The following is a 17,560-nucleotide window of genomic DNA, read 5'->3' as shown; positions in this document are numbered from 1 at the left end:
CTGACAAGGCAGTTTTAAAGTAGGATATGGGACTAACAGGCACAAAACCAAGCAACAACTTAAAAAATCGGAACAAATAAAAAACACCACCTCTCCTCTCAATTAAAAAAAAACCCCAAGCCTCACTGTAAATGTCAGATGAAAGGTAAAGGTGACAGAGTGTATCACTTCACAAAGAATAACTACATTGCCCCTCAGAATCTCTGGAGAATGGGTTCCAGGACTCAGGTGGATACCAAAATCCGTGAATGCTTAAGTCCCTTATATGAAAAGACTAGTACAGTTGGCTCTGCAAGTGGGTAGGTTGACTGAATCCTTGGATGCAGAACCCATGGATGCAGAGGGTGAGCTCTGCACACATACAGGTGGGGAAGCACAGATCTGCCCTAGACTCCAGAGCATCAGATCAATTTGCATCATGTCTCCTAATCTGGAGAATTCTCTTGACAATACCCTTTCCTCCCCATTGTTCTTAACTTTAGAATATGCAGTCATGTTTCATTAATTCATTATGCGGCAAATCTAGAAATCATAAACATTATCAACTGCCCAAAATATTAGGAATGTTTATACAATTTTTCCTATTTGCCTCCAATTTTCCCTTCTCTAAAAGAAATTACAGTTTATCTAGCAAAGACGAGAAAGTTTTCTAAAGCTCAAACGATAAAAAGAAATGAATTTGAGAAATGTATCTTCCTTTGTCTTTCTTTTCACACCAGTGTAAAAAAAAAAGTGCTAGATTTTAGATATTGCCCTATCTGTTACCATTAAAAAGTTAACACAATTTGGAGTTCCCGTTGTGGCTCAGCAGGTTAAGAACCCAACTAGTATCCACGAGGATGCGGGTTCGATCCCTGGCCTCAGTAGGTTAAAGATTCAGCATTGCCACAAGCTGTGGTATAGATCACAGATGCAGCTTGGATCCTGTGTTGCTGTGGCTGTTACAGCAGATACAGCTCTGATTCAACCCCTAACCTGGAAACTTCCATCTGCTGCAGGTGCAGCTCTAAAAAGAAAACTAAAAAAAAAAAAGTTAACTCAATTTATTTCAACTCCCCTCCTCTATCCATGGCAAGACAATTTAGGTAAGCAGAAGTCACAAGAAAAAGATTATGATATTAATTCGATATGGATTTACCAGAAATTTAATAAATATATTTTTCTTGTAAAGATAATATTGATGCAAAAAAGAAAAAAAAGCTAGAAAGTACATACAATAAACTGTTAGTGTTTATTTATTGATGGCATTGTTTTTAAATGATCTTTCTTTTTTCTTAGTGGTATCTTTCAATTTTTAAAGTAGTTAACAATATTGTAGTATAACACAGTAAATGAAAAGGAAAATATCATATAGCAACTGAACTAATTCTAACTCTGTGATTATTCCTAGTTTTAAAAATAGACTTATTATGAAGTAAGTCAAAAAGAGAAAGACAAACATGATATGATATCACTTATATGTGGAATCAAAAAAATGGCACAAAAGAACCTACCTACGAAACAGAAACAGACTCACAGACATAAGAAACAAACTTGTGTTTGCCAAGGGGGAGGGAGGGGGTTGGGAGAAGGATGGAATGTGAGGTTGGGGTTAGCAGATATAAGCTATTAAACATGGAGGGGATAAACAAGATCCTTCCTACCGTATAGCACAGAGAACAATATTCAATGTCCTGTGATAAACTGTAATGGAAAAGGATATTTTTTAAAAGTGTATATATATATATATATATATATATGTTTGTATAACTGAATCACTTTGCTGTATAGCAGAAATTAACACAGCATGGTAAATCAACTATACTTCAATTTTTAAAAATATTGATAGCTATAAAAATGGAATTATTACTCAAAAAGATGGCAAGAACAACAGAACTTCGAAGTGAACTCCCCTCCCCCATACCTTGCTGGTACTTCAGGATTCCAGAGGAAATAAAATTCATTCCAGTGCTTAGACTGAGAACTTCCATTAAGATCTCGTGTTTTTACTACACCTTCCAGTATAAGACTCCAAAATATTTTCCCCCAGGTTTGAAACACTTGGACTAGTCCAACCATCTCCCTCAACAAGACCTTTGACCAAGTATAAATATTTTCAAGGTACTGCACTTGGGTTACTAATAAAAGTTGACTTTTAAAACCAACTACTTGGAGAAGATAAATGATAAGAAAAAAATATTTTTAAAAGGCTTAATCATAGTTTGTGACTAGTAAGAACAAGAAAACTGCTACTTTTTTAAAAAAAAATCATGTACAGTTGGCCTTCATATGTGTGAGTTTCTACATCCAACCTCAAAATCAGTCCTCAGTTGGTTAAATCTGAGGATGCAGAACCCCACAGGTACGGAGGACCAACTGTACTAGTCCCATTTTATGGGACTTGAGAATCTGGGATTTTGATATCTGGGAGGTCCTGGAAACAATCCTCTGAGGATACCCAGGGAGGACTGTATATGCTAAAAGAAAAAGAACTGTATCTGGGATACTGCCCTAGAACTGCCTGGTTTTAACAGCAAATTAAGTTGTGCTAGATAGGGATATATAAATTTTTAGGTTTCAAATTTGTAGTTCCAAGATTTGTCTACTGAAAAGTCCCAGAAGCAACAACAACAATAACAATAAGCACTTCCCAATACTCTGTGGTTTCTTTTCTTTTTTCTTTTTTAGGGTCACACCTGCAGTATATGGAAGTTCCCAGGCTAGGGGTCAAATCGGAGCTATAGCTGCTGCCTATGCCACAGCCATAGCAACACTGGATCCAAGCGACATCTGTGTACATCACAGCTTGTGACAACGCCAGATCATTAACCCACTATGGAGGCCAGGAATTGAACCTGCATCCTCATGGACACTATGTTGGGTTCTTAACCTGCTGGGCCAGAAAGGGAACTCGGTCTGTGGTTTCCTAATACCATTCCCACTGAAAAGAACCAAGACTCCTTGAAGGCTCCAATTCCAGGTCTGGGGCACAAAATGCTACATCAGGAACTACACATTAGGTGGTTAGCTGAATTTGTGAATGTGGAACCACAGATACTAAGGACTGACTATAAGACTTGAGCATTGTGGATTTTGGTATCTCTGATAGATGGTGGAACCAATCCTTTCTTGGATATTGAGGGATGACTGTACACACAATGAGCCTTGTACCAGAAAGTAAAGAAGCCATCAGAGATGAAGGGGTCATGTCAAAAGACACAGAAAACAACATGAAGGGTTCCCATGGGCCAAGAATTTGAGAAATTGAACATAAAAGAGAATAAATGGAATGGACCAAAGCATATATAAGATATTAAAACTCACAAATTAATTTTGCTTCTCAAGAGGAAAAACAGAACTCCTCTTGGGAAACAAAACAAAACAAAACAAAACAACCCCCCCCCTCAAAAAAAAAAACACCCCTAAACCAAGCACCTGACTGAATGCTACTAAAAGGGAATGGAAATAATGAAACATTTATCCTGGTCTTCCTGTACTTCAAAGAAACTAAGCAGTTCTGGTTCTTGAGAGAGTTTTTATTTTTTCCATGAAGAATTTCAATTAATAAATGTAGAGGGACTTCCCTTTGTAGCTCAGAGGTAACGAACCCTACTAGTATCCATGAGGATGCAGTTTGATCTGTGGCCTCGCTCAGTGGGTTAAGGATCTGGCATTGTTGTGAGTTGTGGTGTAGGTAGCAGACACAGCTAGAATCTGTCATTGCTGTGGCTGTGGTGCAGGCCAGCAGCTGCAGCTCCAATTTGACCCCTAGCCTGGGAACCTCCATATGCCATAAAAAAAAAAAAAAAACAAAAAAACTACTACTTTGCAACCCTTAATGCAAAATTCATTTAGGCAGTAAGAGTAAATGAAGAGTAAATGATAAAAGGTTAGTGAGGAGGAATTAGGCTGTCACTTCCTGAACCACTGATAAAGTTTAGAATCACTACAAGTGAGGCAATGAGACACCCTGTGCCTCCCCATGGGAGGTGATATTAAGCACACACAACACCTAGGACGAATTTCTGCCAAAGGGTTTAAGAATGTAGTCAAAACTCTAAAGCAAACTTTCATTTATGGGATGGAGGACCAAGTTAAATGAAACCACATGGAAACAGATTCAGAAAGAGGGACAGGTGGACAGAGTGGCTGATCTAGTTTCTGCAAAGGAGCCAAAGTTTGTGACAGAACTAGAATTCAAATTTAGACTCAAAAGGCCATGTTAGTTTTTTTCCTTCACTAAACCAAGCTATTGAAAATAGAAAAAAAGGGAGTTCTTGCTTTGGTGCAGTGGGTTAAGAACCTAACTGCAGAGGCGTGGGTTCAGTCTCTGGCCTAGCTCAGTTGGTTAAAGAATCTGGCATTGCCACACGTGCTGTGTCTCGGATTCAATCCCTGGCCCAAGAACTTCCACATGCTGAGGTGTGGCCATAAAATTAAAAAAAAAAAAAAAAAAAAAAAAAGAGTTCCCGTCGTGGCGCAGTGGTTAACGAATCCGACTGGGAACCATGAGGTTGCGGGTTCGGTCCCTGCCCTTGCTCAGGAGGTTAACGATCCGGCGTTGCCGTGAGCTGTGGTGTAGGTTGCAGACGCGGCTCGGATCCCGAGTTGCTGTGGCTCTGGTGTAGGCCAGTGGCTACAGCTCCGATTGGACCCCTAGCCTGGGAACCTCCATATGCCGTGGGAGCGGCCCAAGAAATAGCAAAAAGCCAAAAAAAAAAAAAAAAAAAAAAGTAAGGGAGGGAGGGAGGACAAAGGAAGGAAGAAAAGAGGGAGGGAAGGAAGGAGGGAAGGAAAGATAAAAAAGAAAAAAAAGGTGAGAATGAAAATGATACAATCTGTGTGTGTGTGGTTGTTTCGGGTTTGAATTTTTTTTAAAAGGCACAATTGATTGACCGAATGCCAGGCATAACAGTACATAGACAATTTCATATAACTTGTCAGTTTTTGTTTTGTTTTGTTTTGTTTTTTTAAGGCCACACCTGAGGCATATTGAGGTTCCCAGTCTAGGTGTTAAATTGGAGCTAAGGCTGCTGGCCTACACCACAGCCATAGCAACTCCAGATCCAAGGCGCACTGGCGACCTATACCACAGCTCTCAGCAATGCCAGATCCTTAACCCACTGATCGAGGCCGGAAATTGAACCTGTGTCCTCATGGATGCTAGTCAGATTCCTGTCTGCCGTGCCACGACGGGAACTCCAACTTGTTGGTTTTTTGTTTTGTTATCTTTTTCTATACAGATGTTGTGACTCACTTTCCAAAATTTAACAATCATCCACCCAGCCAGGCAGCATTTATAGATATCCAACTACTGAAGTGATTAAGCACACAGGCTCTGGAGTCACATGACTTTAATTCAAATCCTGCACCCACTACCATGTGCAATACTGGCAAGTTATTTAATCTCTCATGTGTAAAATGGGGTAATACAATCGATATCATGAGGTTTTCTTTTTTCTTTTTTTTTTTTTTTTTGTCTTTTTGCTATTTCTTTGGGCCGCTCCCGCGGCGTATGGAGGTTCCCAGGCTAGGTCCAATCGGAGCTATAGCCACTGGCCTACGCCAGAGCCACAGCAACGCGGGATCCGAGTCGCGTCTGCAACCTACACCACAGCTCACGGCAATGCCGGATCGTTAACCCACTGAGCAAGGCCAGGGACCGAACCTGCAACCTCATGGTTCCTAGTCGAATTCGTTAACCACTGCGCCACGACGGGAACTCCCATGAGGTTTTCTAAACATGTAATGTTTTTAGAGTAGTGCCTGGCTCAAAATAAATGTGCAGTAAATGTTAGAGGTGATATGTAGGTTTATTTATTTATTTATTTATTTTTGTCTTTTTGCCTTTTTTCTAGGGCTGCTCCCTCGGCATATGGAGGTTCCCAGGCTAGGGGTCTAATCAGTGCTGTAGCCACCGGCCTACGCCACAGCAACTCGGGATCTGAGCAGCTCTCGGCAACGCTAAATCCTTAACCCACTGAGCAAGGTTGTGGGTTGCTATAAAACCCACAACCTCATCGTTCCTAGTCGGATAAGTTAACCACTGCGCCACGATGGGAACTCTGTTTTTTTTCTTTTATTTTTAAAACTTGGTTCTACGTTGAAGATACTAAGAATAGTAAGATGCGCTTCCTTGTATGTGCTGGACACTGCAGTAGATTTGGGGGCATTATTCTAGGAACGAATGACGTTCAATGTAAAAGTTCCAAAAGCTGGTATTTGGTAGTATATACATTTCATTTATTAAGACATTTTATAATCAAATATACAAGTCATTATTGTCCCTTATAGCTATCAGATTCTTTGACTTTGTATAAGAAAATTACTTGCTATAGGCATTACTGCTTACAGGCCCTTTCTCTGTTAAAAAATATTCACCGATAGATAATGTATGCCTACTAGGCCAAGAAATCAAACATGGTTCTTGCAAGCACATGGTCACAGTTCTCTCCTTTGTGCTCGTTTTGCATTTGATTTATTCTTTTAAACTGATATTTGTTGCTCTTAATTATAATTAGTTGGGTCTAGTATTTGTCTGACTCCATTAAATTGAAATCGCTTGGGGCAAAATATTTTGTTTACAACTGTAGTTGAGTTAAAAAAAAAAAAAGAATATATTGAACTTTTTTGTGTTTTATCCAATTTCACATTAAACAGGTCTGACGAGATTTTATCTCTTCTCAAGCACATTCCAAAAAAAGGACAAAATTAATGATGCATTCAAAACAAAAGTGTTCTATTTCATTTTTATTCATTTTCCTTATTGAAAATCTTTAGAGAATGCAAAAAGATTAAAATACAAAATTTCCAACTTCTTTAAATAGTTCTTTACATTTAAATCTGGGTGACTCTCTTTTGACAGTTTCTGAAGCCAAAAGTATTTTAAGTACTGACATAAAAACCTAACCTTAGAAAGTTTACTCTAAAATTAAAATTTTTTACCAATATATTTAAAGATATGCAATATGTCTTAAGTTGCTATAGAAATAATTCCTGTAATATGCCAATACATTTCATAATGATTATATTAAAAGTATCATAATTAAAAGATAAAGGACAATGCTATTTTTCCTTTGTGACAAGGAGTTACAAGTTACTACTGGAAATTTTTACTTTCTTCTTTGAAATACCAGAAATTCTTCTGTAAAATAAACACATCTCGTCAAGAGTCTCTGGAACTAGTATAATTACCAGAGGCAATCCCTGTGTTAGATCAAAGAAGCAAAACAATAATAGGAAACGTGTGACCTCTACCATGTCACCAGAGACCAATTTTTCAACAGGGAGAAGAGTCAATAATCCAGAACAGAAAACATTAAATAACCAGAAATGCTTCCAAAGTGTGGCTTACCACATCCATCAAGACTGCCACACTCAGTTCAGAGTCTCCAAGGTTTCCAAGAACAAACTTATGGGGATTTATCACGACAATCATTAAAATCTGCATAAAACACCAGAGGCAAAAACCAATTTCCCATTTGCAGAGTAGAATTTCAAAAGATACTAGGATAATTTTCCAAATTTCATTGGATGCTTTAAAAACCATAATGGGAAGAACACAGATGTTTAATCATTTTCCATATAATATTCGCCTAATTTTTCTTATTTCCCTATCCCCATTTAATTTTCCTAAGAAGCTGTTTGGGAAGCAGGCTATGAATATTAACCAGATCAATATAATTAGTAAGAACACATTAAAGACCTGCAGATTTTTTGTTTTGTTTTGGTAATACTGAGTCACTAAATCTAGAAACAGGGCTTTGGTCTCCTTTGTAATGTGTGTGGTTGACTCATAAGAATTATAAGGGTGCAAAGAGGGGTAAAGAAATTCCCCCTCACAGTAATTACAGTCAAATAGAAATACATTTAAAATTGATTTTTAAGAGGCACTGCAAAGAAAATCGTTGCTTTAGAATCAGCAAATTCTGACTGGTTTTCTTAGCTGCTACTGCTGTCTTCTTTCAAAGTCAGATATAAGGTAGGATTGAACATGCATATATGAATTATTTAATTTGTAAACACCCTTCTGCTGGTAAAAGAGGGGCTGAGCTTAAAAGAAAAAGCACTGGCAATTCAAAGCCACCATGAACATTCTGTTCAACGGATGTGTTGCTCCTACTACCTTCATCTTTCCACTGTGTCATCTGCCCCTGACTTTCCATCTTCTTATCTTATTAACGTTGCTAATTGTATTTGTCAGTTTTGCCACAATTTCAATGCTACTTAAACAGCTGTGGGTTTTCTCTAGGCAATTATCAGTCACTACACTTAAGTTTCTGAATTAGTTGTTGAAAGGCACTTTAACCTTGAGAAAATAGACACAGAGCATATTGCACAGCTAAGCCTTACATTTAGGTATATGTGGCTTTAAAATGGATAATTATTTAAAAGAATTGGAAAAATTCATACACACACATGTAATTCCAACTTACTGTAAAGTTAGAAATTAGCACGTAAATGCTTAATAAAGTCTCTTCTATACTAGCCATCATTTTATCTTTCCCCCTTACTATACATGTTGCAATACACACACTCCTCTTCTATACACAAGTGTAAAGTGTATAAACTGAACATCAAAATATCACCAAATTCCTCTGCCTTTTGCTACCTATCTGCCAGGTAGCAATACATTTCCAAAGTCTCCTCAATCACATAAGTGGTATCTTGAGGTCACGGGTTGTGTGGCAAAGATCTCTTACCACAGGCAAATTTCCCCTCTGTCTCCATTTTCTTTCAAAAAGAAAATTCTTTATTTGCTTTTCTTATTCTCTATTCTTGACTCTGACATTGATTTTCTTCTTACTACTACAAAATGCACAAGAAACACAGTCGGGGAAGCCCCAGGTTTAAGGTTCTTCGTCAACTGATACCCACTTCTATGACATACGACTAAATTAAAAAAAAAAAAAAAAAGAACTTCTGTAATCCAAGACTAAATGGCACTTCATTGATTCCCCTTTTTTGTTAAAAATAAATTCAAAGAATTTTTTAGAGTTAAGTTTTGGTGTTTTTAAAAGTTAATAATATCCTGCTTTAGAGTCAGTCAAAGCTTGTTAAAATAATTTTAAAATTAATGTAAGCTCATTCCTTACCCCACCCCTACCCCACCTCTCACCAAATTTTTGCCACATTTTGCTGCAAAGAAAGAAAAAGGTGATATTTCAACACTGTAAAATTCTTCACTGAGAGACAAGCATTGAAACGATAAACATTTTGGAAAGCAAAGTATACTCAAACCCTAACTGTTCTTTCAGACCTATATTGACTCTTATAGTAGTTGCCAACATTTGGTAAGGATTATCCTTCCATTAGACAAAAGCAAGCATTCCTTAGATAAATCAGGAGTTTTTGCCATGAGACTCATAAAACCTTTTCACAACACAGATTTTCAAGAGAATCCTTTAAGGTTTTAGGAGGCTGCTCCTTTTACTAAGTAACAAAATACACCCCATGGTGTCTCACTGACCCCACTCAGCTGTCCTTTGACCTCTTCAATTGTTGAAGCCTAACTCCAGGGCCTGCAGAATTTGCCTCCCATATCAAAAAGGGGAATGCTGCTTCCTCCTAGCACCTGGTGTAACAAAACGCAACAGTTCTCCCTCTCGGGTCTCCTCCACTCCCTCTCAGGCCCTTTTCCAGATGTTCCAGGCCCAAATGTTAAGCCAATACTAGGTTTCAAGATCTGTGTAGTCGCTATGAAGGAACAAACAGGGACAGGGCTGAAGTGGCAATGACCCTCTTGTTCTTTTTGGCCTCAAAAGGATACAACGGGTCATAAAAGAGGAAAAGATCTTTGGCCTCTCTTGGAAATGCCAGGCTATTTAGGCACGTTGTAACTTGCAAAAGGAGGGAGCTGGTCTTGGGTTATGCCCTGAGAAACCAGAGTTACCTTAAACAGTATCCCTAAATTCTCCATTCTAAGCAAACTTTTGATTTACTTTGATATGGGGGTGGAGGGCGGTGGGGGGGGAAGACAGTATTGGCTTTTTTCTTTTCTAAATAAAAAGGCTTCCGAAAATAGAAAAAGAAAATGTTTATAAAGCTTTTAAAACCTACATCTTAGGATCCTAATTATATGATAAAAAAGTTTAAATATATGTGATCATTAGAGATGGTTTGGGTTTTTCTGCAGAGGACAATAATCTAGATGTCTCTCTTATTAGACAACTTGAAAGATAAAACAACAATCAACAAAGCAGAATCAAGAACTGAATTCGTACTGTCTTAATTTAGGTATACGGGAAATATAACACAGAGGCTGCTGTAAGGAAAAAAAAAAACCAAACTTTAAAGCTGAGAAAGTGTTTTGGGTTTTTTTTTTTTTGTTTTTGATGGAGAGAATGGGGGAGGGGAGAGGAAAGCAAGGAAGAGAAGAAATGGAGGTAGAGGAACCAGTTTAATTACCAAAGACAGCAGCTTTATTTAAATTCTAAATATATTCCAAAATTATTTTGATCTTGAAAACTTTGGAAGAGGGGGCATATTATAATTGTACAATACCTTGGTTTATTTATTAACATTTTTGAGTCACGTTCATGATTAAGTTGAGCTGTCAACACTTCAGGGAGCCTGTTGCCTAGATTTTACTTGTTTAAAGCTTTTTTGTACCTGCAAAAACATAAAAAATAATATATATATGTAAAGACATGAATTAATTTCCAAATGCATTATATTCCACAAAACAGTAATTTAAATATTTACAATTCAACAAAAATTCCAATTAGAAATGGATTATCCAAGTCTTACACAACTCCATATATATCATAAATGGCAAATACAGATACTCCTCCTTCTTAAATACTCCCCAAATGATCACTCTTTATTCTATACACTCAAAAATAATTTCTGTTCTTAGGATTTCCCTCCACTAAATGTAAATTAAATAAATCTGTTTAGTCTGCATTTTGGACAGGTGTCACCATAATGCTTAAGCTCCAGATGATTTTTATTTGGGGGAATGAAATTAGTGGAAGATAATTTTCTTATGCTAAGGAGTTTGAGTTTTATAATCTCTGGTGCTTGACCAAAATTTATCTTCTCAAAGAACTATCAAAAATTTAAGACAACTAATACTGATTAAAATTACTTTTCTACTTTTTCAAATGAATGCTTTAATATTATCCAAATAAGAAAGCCTGCAAAATTAAAAAGAGCTAGTGTTTCCTACCCTTTTGAGTAGTGTATTCCTAGAAAAAAATTAAACTAAATAATTATAGTTATATATAACTGGTTGAAAATTACAGTGTGCATATTATTCTCTATGCTAACTACATGATGGTCAATATAAACTATTGCATGAAAAAGAAAGGAAATATAGTCATAAAGCATCAAGTAAAAACGAATTGTCATTTATTTTTATACATAACTTAGAAGTATTTCTATTTTGTTACTGTGTCTAAAAAGAAAATAAAAGAGGACTTTCCTAAGAATGTACTAATTTCAAAATGCATATTCACGACACTAAAATGTTTAAAATAATGTTAACATATATTTTCTTAAAAAAGTTTTCATTTTATTCTCCTTTTATGCCAATTTGAAAGAGAGGAAAGAGAAAAGAACCATTTTAGATTTTGAAAGAAAAATACCCTACCTCTTTTACTGTCAGAAAAATGTCTTCAAGCAAAAGAATAATTAAAAATACAAGACACAGATTTTCAACCTCATGTATTTTCTCACCCACTCACCCCCAAATAGACATCTTTTTCTAAATCAGAGGAGTCTTGCTCCCAACATCCAAACCAAAATTACCCCATATGGTCAGCAAGGTCAAACTGCATTACTGCCAATGAAACTATATGACTCCACAAGGACCTTAATGATTTTTAAAAAAAGTCAGTAATCCAATTCCAATAGCTCCAGAGTCTAAAATTGCTAATTTTTGGCCACGTGCTGCACACTTCACCTGCTAGTAATGACATTTTTGTATTTTCTTCTAATTACACTCAAAGCTAAGACCTTTGGCCCCGGGCCACAGACCCCTATTCAGGCTGCACATATTCTCTTAAACGACCTGATCCTTTGTTGTCACTTACTCTTTCATCTATTATTTACACCCATAGAGAAGGAAGATACTCCACCATTTGTATAGCTTAAAGCTTCTAATCATCTTAATTTCTTTGCCTTTCAACCTATGGTCTTTTTCATAGACAAATGCCAAAAAGTTTGACAAAATCATTTTTTTTCAACCACATACTCACCCCCACTTCCCCTTTCTTACTCCTCAATTAACCTGCTTCCTGTTCCTTCTCTTCCACAGGAGAGACTTTGTATCAGCTGAGATTCACAAATTTTGACTTTCACCAACAAAGTGAATTTCTAAACATGATACAAAATCTCTACCTTGTTCTCACAGATCGATAATGATTATATTTCTCTCATTAAAGAGCCTATTAAATTAAGCGGAAGCTTACTTAACATAATATCTGCCCCTAGCCTCCCTAGGACGGGAACATAGAATTTTCAGAATTCCCCTGTAAAAATGTCAAAGAAGCTTCAATAAACAGTAAGGATGTTAGTTATGTAGCTTAAACTTTTCAAACATTTTATTTTCTACTGATGCTCAAATGTTTATAAGGAAAGAAAAAAGAGGAAGGAAAGCATAAAGAAAAACATATCTAAAGAAAATTTTACAGATTAAAGAATTTTTAAATCTTTACCACATTTTAAGACTTCCCCAAATAGCAAAATCCTTATATAAAACATTCCATATCATTATAATTTGCCAACATTTTCCCCACACTTTTTAAAAATGTCCAAACATATTTCGAAAATCCAAAGCACAGAATTGTTTACCATGATGCAGATGTCCCCTTCAGATCACAGTAGCCACCCCAAAACTCTGATTTCCAAGACGTTTATAAAAGGACATCTGATCCATCTTTGCTCTCTCTTCCTCTATTGCTCAGCTTACTCTTGATTTCTAACAGTTATTTCCTTGTTGTCTGTCCTCTCTGCAGACCCTGAAACCCCTTGTCTTTTCTTAATTTCACCATTTGCTTCAACCAGCAGCTCACTGGAGACCCATCCATCTTGTAATGCCTAAAGTGACAGATGCTCTCAGGAACCACCACACTGCTGAGTGAACAAAAGATAACATCACCTCTAGGAACTCCAGAGAGAAATACAACTGCAACCTTAAGACAGGGGCTGACTTGACAGACATTGGACCATAAACCTCTTCTAAGCGAAAAAGAAAACAATTGCCACACACACAAAAAAAATCTGACACAATCAAAGGCAGAAAAGAGTGATTATTTGTGGATTGCCTTTTCACTCTGTGGCTCACTTTCCCCCCCCTCAACGCTTTTATATTGGGGCAATTCACTTGCCAAGAGGCAAGAGAAGTTCTTGTGGTGGGGGGAGGGGGGCGCGCTTTCTCGAGTATCTTCTTTCATTCAACAATATTCAAAGTGAAATTCATTCACATGTGTTTCAGTAAATTTAAGATTCATTGTACAGCATCCTTAAGCCTGACCCATCCTGTCTGCATAAAGCAATATCTAGACTCAGAAATGCTGGCTTGGTTCTACTGCTGTGAAACGCATATGCATGCTTTGCAAATTAAATACACATTAGAAATTAAAAAGCAACCTGTGATACAATGTCAACAATATGTCAGCTCATTAAAAAAACCCTCACCATTCATTCATAAGACAACCTCCAGCTTGGGTTGAAGATATAGTTAACAAGATGATTCTGGGAAGAACTAGAGCTCTCTCTCTCTCTTTTTTTTTAATAACAAAGAAAAGGTCATATTAATATCTCCCTGCAACTAACTAATGACATGAATGCTGTAGATGCAGGGGACTCTGCTTGATGCCATCTAGGTTTTTGTGGTTTTGGTTTTTATTTTTTAAAGTATCTTATTTAAAATCTTAATGCAGCAAAAAGCAAATTTAAACTCTAGCATTTAAATTTAATTTTAAATTAACACCAACATTTAGATAAATACAGTAAGAGAAATTTTAGAAGAATGGAAAAACAAAAACTGACTTGGAGGGCAATTAAGAACATTGTGTGATCAATGTCAATTATGAAGATTAACAACCTGTTTTTATAATAGCTCTCAAGCAACACAGAATTCTGCTGCAGCTAAATAAATACGTTATTTTCAAACAGGGTGAATGATAACAAATATCTTTGTTAAATCTAAAGTAAAGAGCTAAATGCTCAAGAAAAGTTCTGTTAACCTTATTTTAAGAAATGTCATTTATAATGACATTATTTCTTTAATACAAATATTTCAATTTTTCTTTAAAATTTTGCACAAAAAACCCTTAAGATACAATTATTTTTCTTTGGAGTCACTAATGACTCTTCATCCCTATTTTACTTGAAAAACATAAAATTTAAAATATACTTTTTTGTCTCCTACATTTGGATTATTTGTAGGATAAAAGAAAAATTTTCAACTTGGTAAATCAACATCTTTTTCTTAAACATTTTTTGTTTTCCTTATTTCCTCAAACACTTCAGTGTATCTGTACAAATAAAATAGTACGAATGCTTCACAATCTCAGAATTTCTGGTTTTTATTTTAATACTGGAAAAATATAACACATAAAATAATGAAATGAATATATACAATTATATAACTCATTGGGGAAAAATTAATTATAGACTGCTTATCAATACATAAAAGATTTGTTCTACTATGGACTTGATCTTTAACTAGACAACTTTGTTTAACACACTGACCTTAAGTAATCCTCTGAAAAAACTCCTGATCCAAAACTTTGGCATTAATATTGGGAAAGAGACATGACCTTGAAATGACAGTTGTATTGCAGAAACTCAAAAAAAGACTCAATTAAAATATCTACTTTTAAACACAATAGGATCAATATTGCATGCAGGAAAAGTACACCCCTGTGGAAAGTTCGTATTGCCTGATTGATCAAAAACAAAACAAAACTTCTTTTTTCAGGGCTTCTTCCAGATCACAGTCAGTGCCAGAAATCCACACAGGAAAAAAATCCATCAAAATGAAGCCCTAAAAGGGTTTACCCTTCACCATCCTATTTGCACTTCAAAACGCTGTAAGTCCTTCAGTTAAACCCCAGGGCTGAACCATTTCAATAATAAGAGAGGTGGCCAGCAGTGATTTATCTCCCATTTGGCCTCTGGACAGAGCTGTAATGTCTAGGAAGCTTCCCTTCCCTGACTCGAACCCTCCCCCAAGTCTCGACCTTCATTTGAGCCACTTTGGATCTGTAATACCTTATAAACAACTCATACGTTCCTTCCAATCAAATGTAAGAACAGTTTGTAACTCAAGATTTGAGTACATTTTCTTGGCAATGCTTTCACAACATGGAATGCTGCTGAGGTAATTAGAACATTGAAAATATCAGGTTAAATTTCAGGTTCTCTTTGCTGTAATAAGCTGGAGAAGAAACTTCCTTAGCATTAGCCTCCCTCTTCTCACACATGTTGATTGCTGTCAGAACTTAAACTTTTTCAATATACACCTGGATGTAACTTTTGGGCTACATCAGCCAACTTCTTGCAGTAATGTTCATGTAAATTTAAATCTCCGTACTATAAAATATCTTAACAAATCCAAAAATGTGGAGATTTCACAGGTCACAGACTCCTGGGTCAAAAAGAACTTAAAAACAGATATCAGACCACTACGACTCAACTGATTCATTCTACACCTCTTATCAAATACCTACGAGAACTGTCATCACATACACACACACACAATTTTCCTCTAGTAAAATAAACACCGAACAACATCATCAGTTATTTAAATTGAATTACGGGTTCCAGAAGTTATCATATGTGAAATAGTGAGGCTACTCCTTAAAAGTGGAGACTATTTTGTCACTAGGCATGAATTTTCAATTTCAAAATTATATTTATATGTTCAAAGAAGATGAAAAATATATGTACCCTTTTCCCTACCTGTTACTGTTTTCTGTTTTCATAAATGAGAGGAGTTTGTTTTTCTAATTGATTCTGATAAATTCCATTTGAATGCCACATCAGCAACTTGCCCTACATGAATGATTCCACTAAGTTATTCTAGTTTTACAAGATGAAAACTTTCAAGCTATTGCAACAACTTTATAAATTTAGACTTCACAGATATTAATGTATTTCATTTAAACCTAATATTAATTAAGAGAAGTTTAAAAGAATAAAATTAAATATATGACTGATAGCTAAACATACGGTGCAAATTTTTGTTAATTAAAGTAAAAGAATTATTTATTTTTTGGAGATGTTTATCAATAAAAATTATTTTTCTTCCATTAAAAATATACGACTATTTTATAATTCATTAGCAAATATTTTTCACTTTCAGAGCTCCAAACACCACAAATCATGAAAAAACCAACATGCACAGCAAATGACTTTATTGTATATGACCAGGTCAATGAATCTCAGATATGTGTGTGAAGTAACAAAAAAATTCTATCTGCATATATAAACCAAAAAAAATGAGCTGAAAAAAAAACTCACTGAAACAAATTTTGTCACCAACAACAATATTCAGGAAAACAAATTTCTTTTTCTTTTCTTTTTTTTTTTTTGTCTTTTTAGACCCTTGGCATATGGAAGTTTCCAGGCTAAGGGTCAAAATGGGAGCTGTATCGCTGGCCTCGCCACAGCCACAGCAATGCCAGATCCAAGCCACGTCAGTGACCCACACCACAGCTCATGGCAACACAACGCTGGATCCCTAACTCACTGAGCGAGGCCAGGGATGGAACCTGCATCCTCATGGATACTAGTCAGATTTGTTTCCAATGAGCCATGACGGGAACTCCCAAATTTCTTAACCTATCACATGACATAAAAAAAAAAAAGCTTTCCTTAGAGAGTCAACATGAGTAATTGATCCACCACAGAGGAAATATTCAATCTTCATTAAATATTTATCCAGTGCAATAGATTGTTAGGTCTATTTAGACCTCAAACAAGAAATAGTTCCTGTCTGGTAGGAATTAGGCCTTGGGAGAATGGAATGGAGATGAGAGGCAGTTTATCAGGTTATGACACTATATTTCAAAATGACAATGCTAAACACTGGAGATGTGCTCAAAATGTATGCTATTACTGTGAAATCTGATACAAAGAAAAATAATACTTAAGGGAATATTAAATTTAACAAATTTAACAAGGTTTGACTGGATAAGCAACTTGATTTCCTATTAATGTAGCACAATAAGATTTGAATGTTCAAGATCTGTGGTTCCCAATACTCTCACTGCAGCCAAGTCACCTGCCTTCCCCGGGTCTGTTTCCTTATCCATAAAATGAGGGAAAAAAGTAATACATTTTCAGATTGAAAACACTATGGTTATAATGGGGAATAGGAAAAGATCCCGTTCACCTTCCTTTTTTATTGTCCATGCCCTCAGCATGAGGAAGTTCCTGGACCCACACCACAGCAGTGACCTGAGCCACAGAAGCAACAATGCCAGATCCTTAACCTGCTAGGCCACCAGGGAACTCTAGGAATCATCTCAGTGACAGAGAGGTGATAATATCAATTTTTAAATTGCCAACATTTATTTAGGTGATTTTTCTCTGTGTGTGTGTGTGTGTGTGTGTGTTTGTGTGTGTG

General features: G+C 36.2%; 1 protein-coding gene across 7 annotated transcripts in view; it reads right to left on the bottom strand.

Annotated features, from left to right (window-relative positions):
• Positions 1-17,560, bottom strand: part of GREB1L (GREB1 like retinoic acid receptor coactivator) — a 273,839-nt gene that overhangs the window by 131,721 nt on the left and 124,558 nt on the right. For all 7 annotated transcript variants that reach the window (XM_084964308.1, XM_084964309.1, XM_084964312.1 and 4 more), the window contains exon 2: positions 10,483-10,590. The gene's annotated coding sequence lies outside the window, so the exon portion shown is untranslated. The remainder of the gene's footprint in view (positions 1-10,482; positions 10,591-17,560) is intronic.

Source organism: Sus scrofa, chromosome 6 (assembly GCF_054392235.1).
Source record: "Sus scrofa isolate SSC_HxYL_T2T_F1_AM1 chromosome 6, Sscrofa_HxYL_maternal_Yorkshire_Landrace_v2.0, whole genome shotgun sequence".
Taxonomy (NCBI): domain Eukaryota; kingdom Metazoa; phylum Chordata; class Mammalia; order Artiodactyla; family Suidae; genus Sus; species Sus scrofa.
Note: the sequence above shows the minus strand (reverse complement) of the source record. Positions and strands in the feature narration are given on the sequence as shown.